Source organism: Pseudophryne corroboree, chromosome 1 (genome assembly GCF_028390025.1).
Source record: "Pseudophryne corroboree isolate aPseCor3 chromosome 1, aPseCor3.hap2, whole genome shotgun sequence".
Lineage (NCBI taxonomy): Eukaryota > Metazoa > Chordata > Amphibia > Anura > Myobatrachidae > Pseudophryne > Pseudophryne corroboree.
The window spans coordinates 453,601,784-453,617,402 of record NC_086444.1 but is presented as its reverse complement, the minus strand read 5'-3'; the positions used below and the strand labels follow the sequence as shown (position 1 = coordinate 453,617,402).

At 49.1% G+C, this 15,619-nt stretch overlaps 1 protein-coding gene across 4 annotated transcripts in view; it reads right to left on the bottom strand.

Annotated features, from left to right (window-relative positions):
* The window catches only part of DCAF11 (DDB1 and CUL4 associated factor 11), a 143,217-nt gene that overhangs the window by 5,407 nt on the left and 122,191 nt on the right, over window positions 1-15,619 (bottom strand). The gene's annotated exons all lie outside the window — the stretch shown is intronic.

Here is a 15,619-nt window from a genome sequence, read left to right as displayed (position 1 = left end):
ACATCGCATTTACTCTCGATGCCAGAGTGCAAATATCTCTCTGAGCATCTCGCATATAAAGGAAAGCATCCTTTAATTGCTCTATAGTCAATAAAATACTGTCCCTATCCAGGGTATCAATATTTTCAGTCAGGGAATCCAACCAGACGACCCCAGCACTGCACATCCAGGCTGAGGCGATGGCTGGTCGCAGTATAACACCAGTATGTGTGTATATACTTTTTAGGGTAGTTTCCAGTCTCCTATCAGCTGGATCCCTGAGGGCGGCCGTATCAGGAGACGGTAACGCCACTTGTTTTGATAAGCGTGTGAGCGCCTTATCCACCCTAGGGGGTGTTTCCCAGCGCGCCCTAACCTCTGGCGGGAAAGGGTATAATGCTAATAACTTTTTTGAAATTAGCACTTTTCTATCTGGGTTAACCCACGCTTCATCACATACATCATTTAATTCCTCTGATTCAGGAAAAACTACAGGTAGTTTTTTCACCCCCCACATAATACCCCTTTTTGTGGTACTTGCAGTATCAGAGATATGCAAAGCCTCCTTCATTGCCGTGATCATATAACGTGTGGCCCTACTTGAAAATACGTTTGTTTCATCACCGTCGACACTAGATTCAGTGTCTGTGTCTGGGTCTGTGTCGACCGACTGAGGTAAAGGGCGCTTTACAGCCCCTGACGGTGTCTGAGACGCCTGGGCAGGTACTAACTGGTTTGCCGGCCGTCTCATGTCGTCAACTGATTTTTGTAATGTGCTGACATTATCACGTAATTCCATAAACAAAGCCATCCATTCCGGTGTCGACTCCCTGGGGGGTGACATCACCATTATCGGCAATTGCTCTGCCTCCACACCAACATCGTCCTCATACATGTCGACACACACGTACCGACACACAGCAGACACACAGGGAATGCTCTTATCGAAGACAGGACCCCATTAGCCCTTTGGGGAGACAGAGGGAGAGTTTGCCAGCACACACCCAAGCGCTATAATATATAAGGGAACAACCTTATATAAGTGTTGTTCCTTATAGCAGCTTAAATATATCAAAATATCGCCAAAAAATGCCCCCCCTCTCTGTTTTACCCTGTTTCTGTAGTGCAGTGCAGGGGAGAGTCCTGGGAGCCTTCCTCACAGCGGAGCTGAGCAGGAAAATGGCGCTGTGTGCTGAGGAGAATAAGCCCCGCCCCCTATTTCGGCGGGCTTTTCTCCCGGAGTTTTAGATATCTGGCATGGGTTAAATACATACATATAGCCTCAATGGCTATATGTGATGTATTCTTTTGCCATAAAGGTATTAAATATTGCTGCCCAGGGCGCCCCCAGCAGCGCCCTGCACCCTCCGTGACCGCTTGGTGTGAAGTGTGTGACAACAATGGCGCACAGCTGCAGTGCTGTGCGCTACCTTCATGAAGACTGAAGAGCCTTCTGCCGCCTGTTTCCGGACCTTCAATCTTCAGCATCTGTAAGGGGGGTCGGCGGCGCGGCTCCGGGACGAACCCCAGGGTGAGACCTGTGTTCCGACTCCCTCTGGAGCTAATGGTGTCCAGTAGCCTAAGAATCCAATCCATCCTGCACGCAAGTGAGTTGAAATTCTCTCCCCTAAGTCCCTCGATGCAGTGAGCCTGTTGCCAGCAGGACTCACTGAAAATAAAAAACCTAAAAACTTTTTCTAAGCAGCTCTTTAGGAGAGCCACCTAGATTGCACCCTGCTCAGACGGGCACAAAAACCTAACTCAGGCTTGGAGGAGGGTCATAGGGGGAGGAGCCAGTACACACCACCTAATCCTAAAGCTTTATTTTTGTGCCCTGTCTCCTGCGGAGCCGCTATTCCCCATGGTCCTGACGGAGTCCCCAGCATCCACTTAGGAAGTTAGAGAAAAGACCATTAGTCCATCGAGTTCAACCTACCTGTCTTAGTACTCCCCTACTCTGTATTATTTTCATGACTAGTTTTAACTGTTTGATAAAGTCTGCCGTTGTGTTGTATTTCCTCATTTTATTATAACTATGGTACGTGATCTATCCACCATAACCCTGTATATATCCCTATCCATTAGGAATTTATCTAGCCCATTCTTAAAAGTATTGACCGAGTCTGCCATTACTATTGCCATCACTACCTCTCTCAGGCAGGGAATTCCAAACCCGTATTGTCCTTACTGTGAAAAAACCTTTCCGCCTCTGTGTGGAATCTCCTCTCTTCTAACCTAAGTGGGTGTCCACGTGTATTCTGTGCTGGTCTTACCAAAAACAGATCCCCCGCAAGCTCTGTGTATTGTCCCCTTAAATATTTATAAATAATGTTGATCATGTCCCCTCTCAATCTCCTCTTTTTCAGTGTGAACATGTCAAGCCTTGCAAGTCTTTCCTGGTATTCCAGCATCTCCATCCCGTTAAATTGTGCGCAGTATTCCAGAATGGGCCTCACTAGGGCTTTATATAATGGGAGTACAACACTCTCATCCCTTGCATCAATACCCCTCTTTATGCATGCTAGTACCTTGTTTGCCTTTTTTGGTGCGATCCTACATTGGGTGCTGCTGCTAAGTTTGTTAGATATGTGAACACCTAAATCTTTTTCCAGTAAGGAGTCCCCTAACACCACCCCATTTAGTATGTAGGTGTTATTTTTGTTCTTGCTACCAAGATGCAACCAACAGTAATATATATACTTGGAGATGTCACTTTTCAATTCAGACTATACCAATGAGGCTATTAGCCTCTGTTTGCTTTGGACGTGTAGCTGATCTAGTGACTACACATTCCACATTCCATCCTTGTGTTGCCTGTCATTTTGGGCAAATGGACTCAAGAGAAGTAAATTATATTTTATTTTAAAAAAATTATGCAAAAAACATGATTAATTTCCTTTCACTGCCACTTCACCTATCCTCTTTGTGGATAAAATATTGACACATTGCCCCAATAAATAACTTCAGTTTAATGCAATATGTGGAAATAATTCAATTATACATACTGTGGCAAAAAAAAGGATTTTGGTACTTACCAGGTAAATCCTTTTCTTTGAATCCATAGGGGGCACTGGAGTACTCTTGGGATATGGACGGCCTCCGCAGGAACAGGGCACGGAATATTCAAATTCAGTAACACTCCTCCCCTCCATACTCCCAGAGTACCTCAGTGTTTTTTACTGAGTCGAGCAGGAGCGAGAGAGGTTGACAATGGAGAATTACCTATAACATAACGGACAACCATAAAGTTGACACATAACGTAACGGACAACGAAACAGTTGACACCATAACCGATAGAACTAGAAAATTTGAACCAGTCGGTGAAAATGGGTTACCAAAAGATCCCCTGAGCTTACTACAAACCAGGTAAAACTGCTCTGGGTGGGCGTCCAGTGCCCCCTATGGATTCAAAGAAAAGGATTTACCTGGTAAGTACCAAAATCCTATTTTCTTTTTCATCTACGAAGGGTTACTGGAGTACTCTTGGGACGTACCAAAGCTTCCCCCGTGGGCGGGAGAGCTGTTTGACACCTGTAACACCAGGCGGCCAAAGCTAGATGCTGATGCCGCAAAACGTATCAAACTTGTAAAAGCGCACAAACGTGTGCACTGAAGATCATGTAGCCGCACGGCAAAACTGCGTCGTAGAAGCTCCACGACCAGCTGCCCATGAAGTTCCCACAGAACGCGTGGAATGAGCTGTTACTGATGTATGCAGCTGTAACCTAGCATTAAGGTAAGCCTGACGTATAGTCAGTGTTATCCATCTGGATAAGGTCTGCTTAAAAGCTGGCCAACCCATCTTGGCAGCATCACAGAGAACAAACAACGTATCAGGCTGTAGACGTGCGGGATACATAAACGCGTAATGCGCGTACCACATCCAGAGTTCCAGAATGTGCTGTTAACACAGGAACTACTATTGGTTGATTGATGTGAAAAGATGACACTACCGGTGGTAAGAAAGCGGGATTCGTCCGAAGTTCCGCTCCGTCATCATGAAACACCAAAGACGGTGGCTTGCATGACAAGGAACCCAAATCTGAAACACGCCTTGCCGAAGCTAAGGCTAGAAGAAAAATAGTTTTCCAAGTGAGAAACTTTATATCCACTTGCTGTAAGGGTTCAAAATATGAAGACTGGAAGAAATCTAAAACCAGATTCAAGTCCCATGGCGCCGCAGGTGGAATGAATGGAGGCTGTACTCTGAGGACATCTTGTAGAAAAGAGTGTACCGACGGCAAAAGAGCCAATCGTCTTTGAAAATAAATTGACAACGCAGATACCTGCACCGTCAGTGTAGATAAACGCAGTCCTCCATCTAACCCCGTCCGTAGAAATAACAAAAGACGGGATAACTTGAATGTTGATGTCGGAAACTTCCGAGCTTCACACCAACCTATATAGGTACGCCAAATTCTGTAATAATGAGCTGCCGTAACCGGCTTCCTAGCTCGTAACCTGGTTGGTATAACAGATACTGTAACGCCCTCTCTTCTGAAGAGGGCGGTCTCAACAGCCACCCTGTCAAACGCAGCCGCGCTAAATCGGGGTAAAAGAACGGACCCTGTTGGAACAGGTCTGGACGTAGTAGGAGCGGCCAAGAATAGACCGCGGAGATCCGAGAACCAAGCTCTCCGAGACCAATGAGGCACCACTAGTATGACTGTGACGGACTCTCTTTTGATCCGTTTTAGCAACCGAGAGAGCAGCGGAAACGGTGGAACCAGATACACGAGGCTGTACGGCCATGCATTGTGAGAGCATCCACCGCCACTGCCCTTGGATCTCTCGTTCTGGACACATACTGGGGCGTTTGGTAATTGTGGCGAGATGCCATCAGGTCCACCTGAGGGTAACCCCACCTGTGGACCAACATTTGAAACACCTCTGGATTTAATGCCCATTCTCCCGGATGAAAATCCCGACGGGTGAGATAATCCGCCTCCCAGTTGTCCACTCCCGGAATGAACCCTGCCGACAATATCACCTGGTGGTATTCTGGCCAATTGAGGATTCGAGCTACTTCCCGCAGTGCCATGCGGCTTCTTGTTCCTCCTTGGTTGTTGATGTATGCGACTGCCGTCGCGTTGTCTGACTGCACTTGGACAGTCCGAGAGGGAAGCATGTGTACTCGTAGTGCATTGTAAATTGCGCAGAGTTCCAGGACCTTTATAGACAGCAATCTGTCGTGATCCACCCAGAGACCCTGTCGTTGAACCACAGCTCCCCAACCTCTGAGACTCACGTTCGCCGTTAGAATTATTCAATTCCAGCCGCCGCCTGCGGGTATTGTGTACCTTGAGCCCCAGAGTAGAGACACCCTCGCCCTTGGCGACAACCGCACCCTGTGGTGAATCTGCAGATGCGAGGCCGACCACTGTGCGAGCACATGCTGTTGAAATGGACGCGAGTGAAATCTTCCGAACTGAAGCGCTTCGAAAGCCACCACCATTGCTCCTAATAGGCGAATGCACAAATGTACCGAGACTGTGCGTGGCTTGAGCACTAATTGTACCAGATGTGAAGAATCTGTACTTTCTGATGTAGTAGGTAAAGTCTTGATTTACCGTATCGAGAATCATACCTAGGAATTGAAGTCGTTGAGACGGAATTAGATGCGATTTCTTGAATTGACACTCCAACCGTGGTGTACGTTAGCAGCGCAAGTTGGAGGAGCATCTGTGGAGACGGAGCTTTTATGAGCAGATCGTCTAAGTACGGAACGATTGTCACTGCCCGGAATCTGAGATGGGCTATCAGCCCAGACATCACTTTGGTGAATACCCGAGGCGCTGACGAGAGGCCAAACGGTAGAGCCTGTTAATGGTTGAGGCGTATTGAAAAACGCAAGAACCTCTGATGAGGCGCCAATCGAAACGTGTAAGTACGCAACCGTGAGATCAAGCGCAATCATGCAATCTTATTGCTACAAATCTGCAATTACTGACCGCAGAAATTCCATCTTCAATCAGTAGAAAGTGACTTACTGATTGAGACTGTGACGGAGCCCTCCGGCTTCGGTACCCCAAACAGACGGGAATAATAACCCTGACCTTGTTGGTGTACCAGGGCCGGAATTAAAAACTGCTGAATCCAGCAGAGACTAAATGGCAATCTGCCAAAACGCCTTCTTGTCGTCCGACAGAGGCAGTCCTGTCTTGAAAAAGCGCAGTGGCGGGAGACAGCTTTCTTTTAACACTAAATTGCGGATACCTCCATCAGTGGATGCCTGGAATCCCGGCAATTGTAACGTCTGAAGGCGCGCTCCCACAATTGGTGACTTTAGCGCCCTGGCGTTACAAGGCGTGGCTGTTTCTCTACCACAGCCTTGAAAGGACTGAAGTCGAAAGGCTTTGAACGCCGGACCAGAGTATTACCGTCTTGGTACCGGTGGAGGCAATGGCAGGAAACTAGACTTTCCCCCCCCGCCTTGGCCTGAGAAATGCATTTGTCCAATTTAGGACCAAACAACATCTGTGCCACCGGTCTTTGACCTCTGACTCCGCTGGCCAAGAACGCAGCTAGAGTACTTGTCGCGCTGTAACGAGCGACGATGAAAAGCGAGAAGCGAGCTAACAGCCGGCAGCCGAAGCTGTACATAGACACTCAGCAACTTCTCAGATTTGATTAACGATAAGTATAACGTGATCGTCATTGTTCCCATACAAAGAGCGCCTTAGTGACCCAAATCTATCTTACGTCCGAAGGGTCTTTATAAGGTTTGACACAGACGAATCCACCAATTGCGGATTCTCAAATGTAGATGTCACTGTGTGGAAACGGGTAAGTAGAAGGTAGAGAACCGGTTATTCGGTTAGTTTGCGTTTCTACTAACATCTTATTAAGATATCCTAAATAAGAACTCCATTGGAGATCTGTCGTTTAGTAAATACGACTTATTATATGTTAGAGGCTCCTTAGTCTCTGTAAACTTCAGAGACTGACGCACTGGTCATTATCAATGTGTCAAAAACTGCACTATATGACTGCTGATCTAATTTGCCCTCCTCACCCGTATTTAGCGCCGTGAGGTTTGGCATAGAATTGTCAGACTGCAACATAGCAGAAACTGTTAAATTATAAGACCAATTAAATTAATACCCGTTACCTAAAGTGAAGTTGGACCTTTGCAACGGCTGAGACTCCTCCGTTAGATTTGGCGGTCTCATCCGAGACTCCGATCTTGCCGCTCGTGTCGAGCGGCGGCCACGTAACAGAGGAATGACACCGGGTTCCGGAGTGGAAACCTACAAAACATACTGAACATGTGGTAGATTCATGTACAGACATTGCAGTAAAACATCATTTTAGCCTTTGCTGGTGCCGTACTCATTAAGCAAACAGACAACACAATAAACAAAGACAGACACTTCCACGACTCAGTAAAATCGTTACTAAGGTGTGTAATATATATATATATATATATATATATATATATATATATATGGCCACAGTGCAGTGCACGTGGCCAGTACTATATGAAACCTGATAGGCAATTCCCCCTTACACCCCTGCGCCTCCGGTGGAGTAGAGATGTAGTACAGGAACGTTCTGGAATCATAGGAAACACAGGAAACATGTTAAAAAAGGCCCACATTCCATGCTTACAGTTAGAATCACAGGGCAGGTTACAATACATGACTTTATAACCTGTACCTGACATTGCCTTTAATATAGGCTTAACAGCCTATTAATATACCCCATGCAGCATAATATACCCCATGCAGCACCCTATACCCCATGCAGCATAGCATTATGTAATATGCAGGCAGCCATGCAGCCTATGCTTTCTCCTTGTTTTTCAGCTGCGCTGCCTGTGTGCAGACCTCTCCCCCTCCCCCTGTGCTCCGTGTAGTGCTGTGTCCTGTCCGGAGGAAGTGCAGGGAGCGCGATATAAGGAGAGCGGCCGTGGAAGTGCGACCGGCGGGTGTGCACGGAGTGCGGCAGGCCGGCGCGGCTCTTGGCGGCGCTAGGCGGAGCGGGTGTGCACGGAGTGCGGCGGCCCGGAGCGGCTCTTGGCGGCGGGGCTGAGCAGCGGCGGGCGCTGAGCCTGGACAGCGCGGCTGGCGCGGGCGGCCGGGAGTAGCGGCGGGTGCGGGCGGTACAACACGGACCCCACACAGCGGGGCGGCAGCGTGCGCTGACCGCCCAGTCCCCCCAGCATACCTTGTCCTCAGAATCTGAAGTGTAGGGAGGGCTGCGACGGGGCTTCTTCCTGCAAGCTCCGTCCAGCTCTTGCAGCAGTTCATGGCTGTGACGGGGCTTCTATCTGTAAGCTCCGTCCTGCAGCAGGTAGTGAGCTGCGTGTGGCTGTGAGGGTGCTCTTTGTGAGGACCGACACACCATGCGCTGCTCCGTGCAGCGGCACAATCCCGGACCCATGTTTTTAGTAGAAACTGGGAAGGGATGTGTCTTAAGTTGTAAAAATAAAAATAAAATAAAAAAAATATTCACTAAGTGTGGCAGCGCCACACCAGCCCTGTTGCTCCGACGAGCACAGAAAAAACACTGAGGTACTCTGGGAGTATGGAGGGGAGGAGTGTTACTGAATTTGAATATTCAGTGCCCTGTTCCTGCGGAGGCCGTCCATATCCCAAGAGTACTCCAGTGACCCCTAGTGGATAAAAAAGAAATAAAGGTTATGAAAAATATGCCCTTAAACTGTTGAGCTTTCTGATTGGTCAAATAACAGTTGGTTCCACCCTACTTCGTACTATACAGTATAATTGTGTCTGTTTGTTCATTATGCAACTATGAAATATTGTAGTTTCTTCAAACCCCAATGTACAGCGCTGCAGACCCTTTTTGCCAATTTAGAAATACTCTAATCACACGGCTACATGCCAAAATAGCTGCAGCAACATTGATTTGCACAGTTAAAAACAGTGATAATTAACAATATGGATTAAAAGTGGTTCTCGAACATAATTAAATATTTGCCACAGATCCGAGTGCCAACATGAAAGCGATTTATTGTTTATTGGCCAGGGATCTTAATTTCATACACTGCACATTGGGCCTGATACAGGTACTTTGCGCCGGACATGTGGGTCTGCAAAGTTGGTCGCACTACAGCATCAGAATGCCAGTGATTGACAGTCTGATGCAGTTTGGTGGCGGGGAGGAGGCGGTGATGGCCTAGGTTTCTCAAAAATAAGATTTTACTCACCGGTAAATCTATTTCTCGTAGTCCGTAGTGGATGCTGGGCCTCCGTAAGGACCATGGGGAATAGCGGCTCCGCAGGAGATTGGGCACAACTAAAGAAAGCTTTAGGACTACCTGGTGTGCACTGGCTCCTCCCCCTATGACCCTCCTCCAGACGTCAGTTAGGATACTGTGCCTGGAAGAGCTGACACAATAAGGAAGGATTTTGAATCCCGGGTAAGACTCATACCAGCCACACCAATCACACCGTACAACTCGTGATATTATACCCAGTTAACAGTATGACAACAACGGAGCCTCTGCACAGATGGCTCTCAATAATAACCCTTTAGTTAACAATAACTATGTACAAGTATTGCAGACAATCCGCACTTGGGATGGGCGCCCAGCATCCACTACGGACTACGAGAAATAGATTTACCGGTGAGTAAAATCTTATTTTCTCTGACGTCCTAAGTGGATGCTGGGACTCCGTAAGGACCATGGGGATTATACCAAAGCTCCCAAACGGGCGGGAGAGTGCGGATGACTCTGCAGCACCGAATGAGCGAACTCCAGGTCCTCCTCAGCCAGGGTGTCAAACTTGTAAAATCTTGCAAATGTGTTTGACCCCGACCAAGTAGCAGCTCGGCAAAGTTGTAAAGCCGAGACCCCTCGGGCAGCCGCCCAAGAAGAGCCCACCTTCCTCGTGGAATGGGCTTTTACTGATCTAGGATGCGGCAGTCCCGCCGCAGAATGTGCAAGCTGAATTGTGCTACATATCCAGCGAGCAATAGTCTGCTTTGAATCAGGAGCACCCATCTTGTTTGGTGCGTAGAGGATAAACAGCGAGTCAGTTTTCCTGACTCCAGCCGTTCTGGAAACATAAATTTTCAGGGCCCTGACTACATCCAGCAACTTGGAATCCTCCAAGTCCCGAGTAGCCGCAGGCACCACAATAGGTTGGTTCAAACGAAACGCTGAAACCACCTTAGGCAGAAATTGGGGACGAGTCCTCAATTCCGCCCTATCCATATGGAAAATCAGATAAGGGCTTTTACATGACAAAGCCGCCAACTCTGACACACGCCTGGCCGAAGCCAGGGCCAATAGCATGACCACTTTCCACGTGAGATATTTTAACTCCACGTTGAGATCCCAAGGTGCCACTGGAGGCACAAAAGGAGGCTGAATATGCAGCACTCCTTTAACAAAAGTCTGAACTTCCGGCAGGGAAGCCAGTTCTTTTTGGAAGAAAATCGACAGAGCCGAAATCTGGACCTTAATGGACCCCAATTTGAGGCCCATACCCCTGACTGTAGGAAGTGCAGGAATCGATCCAGTTGAAATTCCTCCGTTGGGGCCTTCCTGGCCTCACACCAAGCAACATATTTTCGCCATATGCGGTGATAATGTTTTGCGGTCACGTCCTTCCTGGCTTTGATCAGCGTAGGAATGACTTCCTCCGGAATGCCCTTTTCCTTCAGGATCCGGTGTTCAACCGCCATGCCGTCAAACGCAGCCGCGGTAAGTCTTGGAACAGACAAGGCCCCTGCTGCAGCAGGTCTTGTCTGAGCGGTAGAGGCCATGGGTCCTCTGAGATAATTTCTTGAAGTTCTGGGTACCAAGCTCTTCTTGGCCAATCCGGAACAATGAGTATAGTTCTTACTCTTCTCCTTCTTATTATCCTCAGCACCCTTGGTATGAGAGGAAGAGGAGGAAACACATAAACCGACCGGTACAACCACGGTGTCACTAGAGCGTCCACCGCTATCGCCTGAGGGTCCCTTGACCTGGCGCAATAGTTTTCTAGCTTTTTGTTGAGGCGGGACGCCATCATGCCCACCTGTGGCCATTCCCATCGGTTTGTAATCAGCCGGAAGACTTCTGGATGAAGTCCCCACTCTCCCGGGTGGAGGTCATGTCTGCCGAGGAAGTCTGCTTCCCAGTTGTCCACTCCCGGAATAAACACTGCCGACAGTGCTAACAAGTGATTTCCCATCGGAGAATCCTCGTGGCTTCTGCCATCGCCATCCTGCTTCTCGTGCCGCCCTGTCGGTTTACATGGGCAACCGCCGTGATGTTGTCTGACTGAATCAGTACTGGCTGACTTTGAAGCAGGGGTCTTGCCTGACTTAGGGCATTGTAATTGGCTCTTAGTTCCAGAATATTTGTGTAGGGACATTTCCTGGCTTGACCATAGTCCCTGGAAATTTCTTCCCTGTGTGACTGCTCCCCAGCCTCGAAGGCTGGCGTCCGTGGTTACCAGGACCTAGTCCTGTATGCCGAATCTGCGGCCCTCCAGAAGATGAGCACTCTGCAGCCACCACAGTAGAGACACCCTGGTCCTTGCAGACAGGGTTATCCTCTGATGCATCTGAAGATGCGATCCGGACCACTTGTCCAACAGATCCCACTGAAAGATTAATGCATGGAACCTTCCGAACGGAATTGCTTCGTAAGAAGCTACCATCTTTCACAGGACTCGCGTGCAGTGGTGCACAGACACCTGTTTTGGTCTTAGGAGGTCTCTGACTAGCGATGACAACTCCTTGTCCTTCTCCTCCGGGAGAAACACCCTTTTCTGTTCCGTGTCCAGAACCATCCCCAGGAACAATAGACGTGTTGCAGGAACCAGCTGCGACCTTGGAATATTCAGGATCCAGCCGTGCTGTTGTAGCACCTGCCGAGCAAGTGCTACTCCGATCAACAACTGTTCCTTGGACCTCGCCTTTATCAGGAGATCGTCCAAGTACGGAATAATTATAACTCCCTTTTTTCGCAGGAGTATCATCATCTCGGCCATTACCTTGGTAAACACCCTCGGTGCCGTGGATAGACCAAACGGCAGCGTCTGGAATTGGTAATGACAGTCCTGTACCACAAATCTGAGGTACTCCTGGTGAGGAGAGTAAATGGGGACATGCAGGTAAGCATCCTTGATGTCCAGTGATACCATGTAATCCCCTTCCTCCAGGCTTGATATAACCGCCCTGAGCGATTCCATCTTGAACTTGAACCGTTTTATATACGTGTTCAAAGATTTTAAATTAAAAATGGGTCTCACCGAACCGTACGGTTTCGGTACCACAAACATTGTGGAATAGTAACCCCTCCCTTGTTGAAGGAGGGGTACCTTGACTATCACCTGCTGCGAATACAGCTTGTGAATTGCCTCTATCACAGCCTCCCTGTCCAAGGGAGACGTTGGCAAGGCAGATTTTAGGAAACGGCGAGGGGGAGACGTCTCGAATTCCAGCTTGTATCCCTGAGACACTACTTGTAGAATCCAGGGATCCACCTGTGAGCAAGCCCACTGATCGCTGAAGCACTTGAGACGGGCCCCCACCGCACCTGGCTCCGCCAGTGGAGCCCCAGCGTCATGCTGTGGACTTAGCGGAAGCGAGGGAGGACTTTTGTTCCTGGGAACTGGCTGTATTTTGCAGCTTTTTCCCTCTACCTCTGGGCAGAAAGGACGCGCCTTTAACCCGCTTGCCTTTCTGGGGCCGAAAGGACTGTACCTGATAATACGGTGCTTTCTTTTGCTGTGAGGGGACATGGGGTAAAAATGCTGATTTTCCAGCTGTCGCTGTGGAAACTAGGTCCGAGAGACCATCCCCAAATAACTCCTCACCCTTGTAAGGCAAAACTTCCATGTGCCTTTTAGAATCTGCATCCCCTGTCCACTGCCGGGTCCATAAACCCCTTCTGGCAGAAATGGACAGTGCATTTATTCTAGATGCCAGCCGGCAAATATCCCTCTGTGCATCTCTCATATACAGAACCGCGTCTTTTATATGCTCTATGGTTAGCAATATAGTGTCCCTGTCTAAGGTATCAATATTTTCTGACAGGGAATCTGACCACGCAGCTGCAGCACTGCACATCCATGCTGAAGCAATAGCTGGTCGCAGTATAATGCCTGAGTGTGTATAAACAGACTTCAGGATAGCCTCCTGCTTTCTATTGGCAGGTTCCTTGAGGGCGGCCGTGTCCGGAGACGGCAGTGCCACCTTCTTTGATAGTCGTGTGAGCGCTTTATCCACCGTAGGGGGTGTCTCCCAGCGTAACCTGTCCTCTGGCGGGAAAGGGTACGCTATTAGTAACTTTTTAGAAATTACCAGTTTCTTATCAGGGGAAGCCCACGCTTCTTCACACACTTCATTTAATTTATCAGATGGGGGAATAACCACTGGTAGGTTTTTCTCCCCAAACATTATACCCTTTTTTGTGGTACCTGGGGTAACATCAGAAATGTGCAAGACATTTTTCATTGCCGCAATCATATAACGGGTGGCTCTATTGGAATGTACAGTAGTCTTCTCGTCGTCGACACTGGAGTCGGTATCCGTGTCGACGTCTGTGTCTGCCATCTGAGGTAGCGGGCGTTTTAGAGCCCCTGATGGCTTTTGAGACGCATGGGCAGGCACGAGCTGAGAAGCCGGCTGTCCCACATCTGTTATGTCGTCAAATCTCTTATGTAAAGAGTCGACACTGTCACGTAATTCCTTCCACATTACCATCCATTCAGGTGTCGGCCCCACAGGGGGTGACATCACATTTATCGGCACCGGCTCCGCCTCCACATAAGCCTCCTCATCAAACATGTCGACACAGCCGTACCGACACACCGCACACACACAGGAAATGCTCTGACTGAGGACAGGACCCCACAAAAGCCCTTTGGGGAGACAGAGGGAGAGTATGCCAGCACACACCAGAGCGCTATATAACACAGGGATTAACACTATAACTGAGTGATATTTCCCCTATAGCTGCTTATATATATGTAATACTGCGCCTAAATTTAGTGCCCCCCCTCTCTTTTTAACCCTTTGAGCCTGAAAACTACAGGGGAGAGCCTGGGGAGCTGTCTTCCAGCTGCACTGTGAAGAGAAAATGGCGCCAGTGTGCTAAGGGAGATAGCCCCGCCCCTATTTCAACTGACTTTCTCCCGCTTTTACTGGATCTCTGGCAGGGGTATTTTTACACCTATATAGCCTTCCTGACTATATATGGTGTAGATTTGCCAGCCAAGGTATATTATATTGCTGCTCAGGGCGCCCCCCCCTCCCCCCCCCCCCCAGCACCCATCAGTGACCGGAGTGTGTGGTGTGCATGAGGAGCAATGGCGCACAGCTGCAGTGCTGTGCGCTACCTTGTTGAAGACCGAAGTCTACTGCCGCCGATTTTCCGGACCAACTTCTTGCTTCTGGCTCTGTAAGGGGGACGGCGGCGCGGCTCCGGGACCGGACGATCGAGGTCGGGCCCTGTGTTCGATCCCTCTGGAGCTAATGGTGTCCAGTAGCCTAAGAAGCCCAAGCTAGCTGCAAGCAGGTAGGTTTGCTTCTTCTCCCCTTAGTCCCTCGTAGCAGTGAGCCTGTTGCCAGCAGATCTCACTGAAAATAAAAAACCTAAACTATTACTTTCTTTCTAGGAGCTCAGGAGAGCCTCCTAGTGTGCATCCAGCTCGGCCGCGCACAAGATTCTAACTGACGTCTGGAGGAGGGTCATAGGGGGAGGAGCCAGTGCACACCAGGTAGTCCTAAAGCTTTCTTTAGTTGTGCCCAGTCTCCTGCGGAGCCGCTATTCCCCATGGTCCTTACGGAGTCCCAGCATCCACTTAGGACGTCAGAGAAATGGAGGCGAGTAGTCGCTGTGGCAGGGAGGAACGATGCCAGGATCTCCGTCCAAGGACTTAGATTTCCTGGCCCCTTTGTTGTTGCTGCGGTGTTCGGCTTGAATTAACCCATGTGGGGTCGATGGTGTCACAGGTGATCTGATACTGCATCCTAGGATGCTCCCTGCTGCATTACTAGATTAGTGCTTTTACTGCTGCTTCCATGTAAGCAGCAGTAATAACAGATCCAACCACATCTGAATCAGGCCCATTGAGCAGCTCATTGCTTTTACTATGTATGGAAGGGTTGGGTTTGATATGCCAGCGCTCAGGATGCCAGTGGTGAAAATACCAACTGTGGCATCGCGATGTTGAGAATCCTAACAGGGACAAAGTTTACCTTTCCCCAATGCCACCCCTATCCCTAACCCCGCCTCCCAAACCTAACCCTCCGCGGGGGTGCCTAACCCCCCTCCCCTTCCCCGCAGCCTAAACCTAACCCCCTCCCCACAGCCTAGCCCTAATACTCCCCCACCAGCATAAACCTAACTTCCCAAGGCGCGGCTTACCTGTCCGGCGGGCCAGCAAATACTAGATCGGGATTCTGCCGGTCGGTATTCCGAGTTCCTAGTCGGGATGCCGGCGCTCTGAGCAGTGTCCTGACCAGATCTCGTATGGAAATAATGTCACAGTACTAGAATTTTGTGGGCCTCTTGCTAAATTTTGACGGGCCTCTCCCAAAGCTTCTAGGGAATCCTCTCTGCAGCGTTCCCCCAGAGTGGGCATGTCTAGTGCTGCCCATGGGGCATGCTCTTACTGCCGCCTAACATTTTTAATACAAGCATTGAATCTGAATAATGCTTTTAGTTGA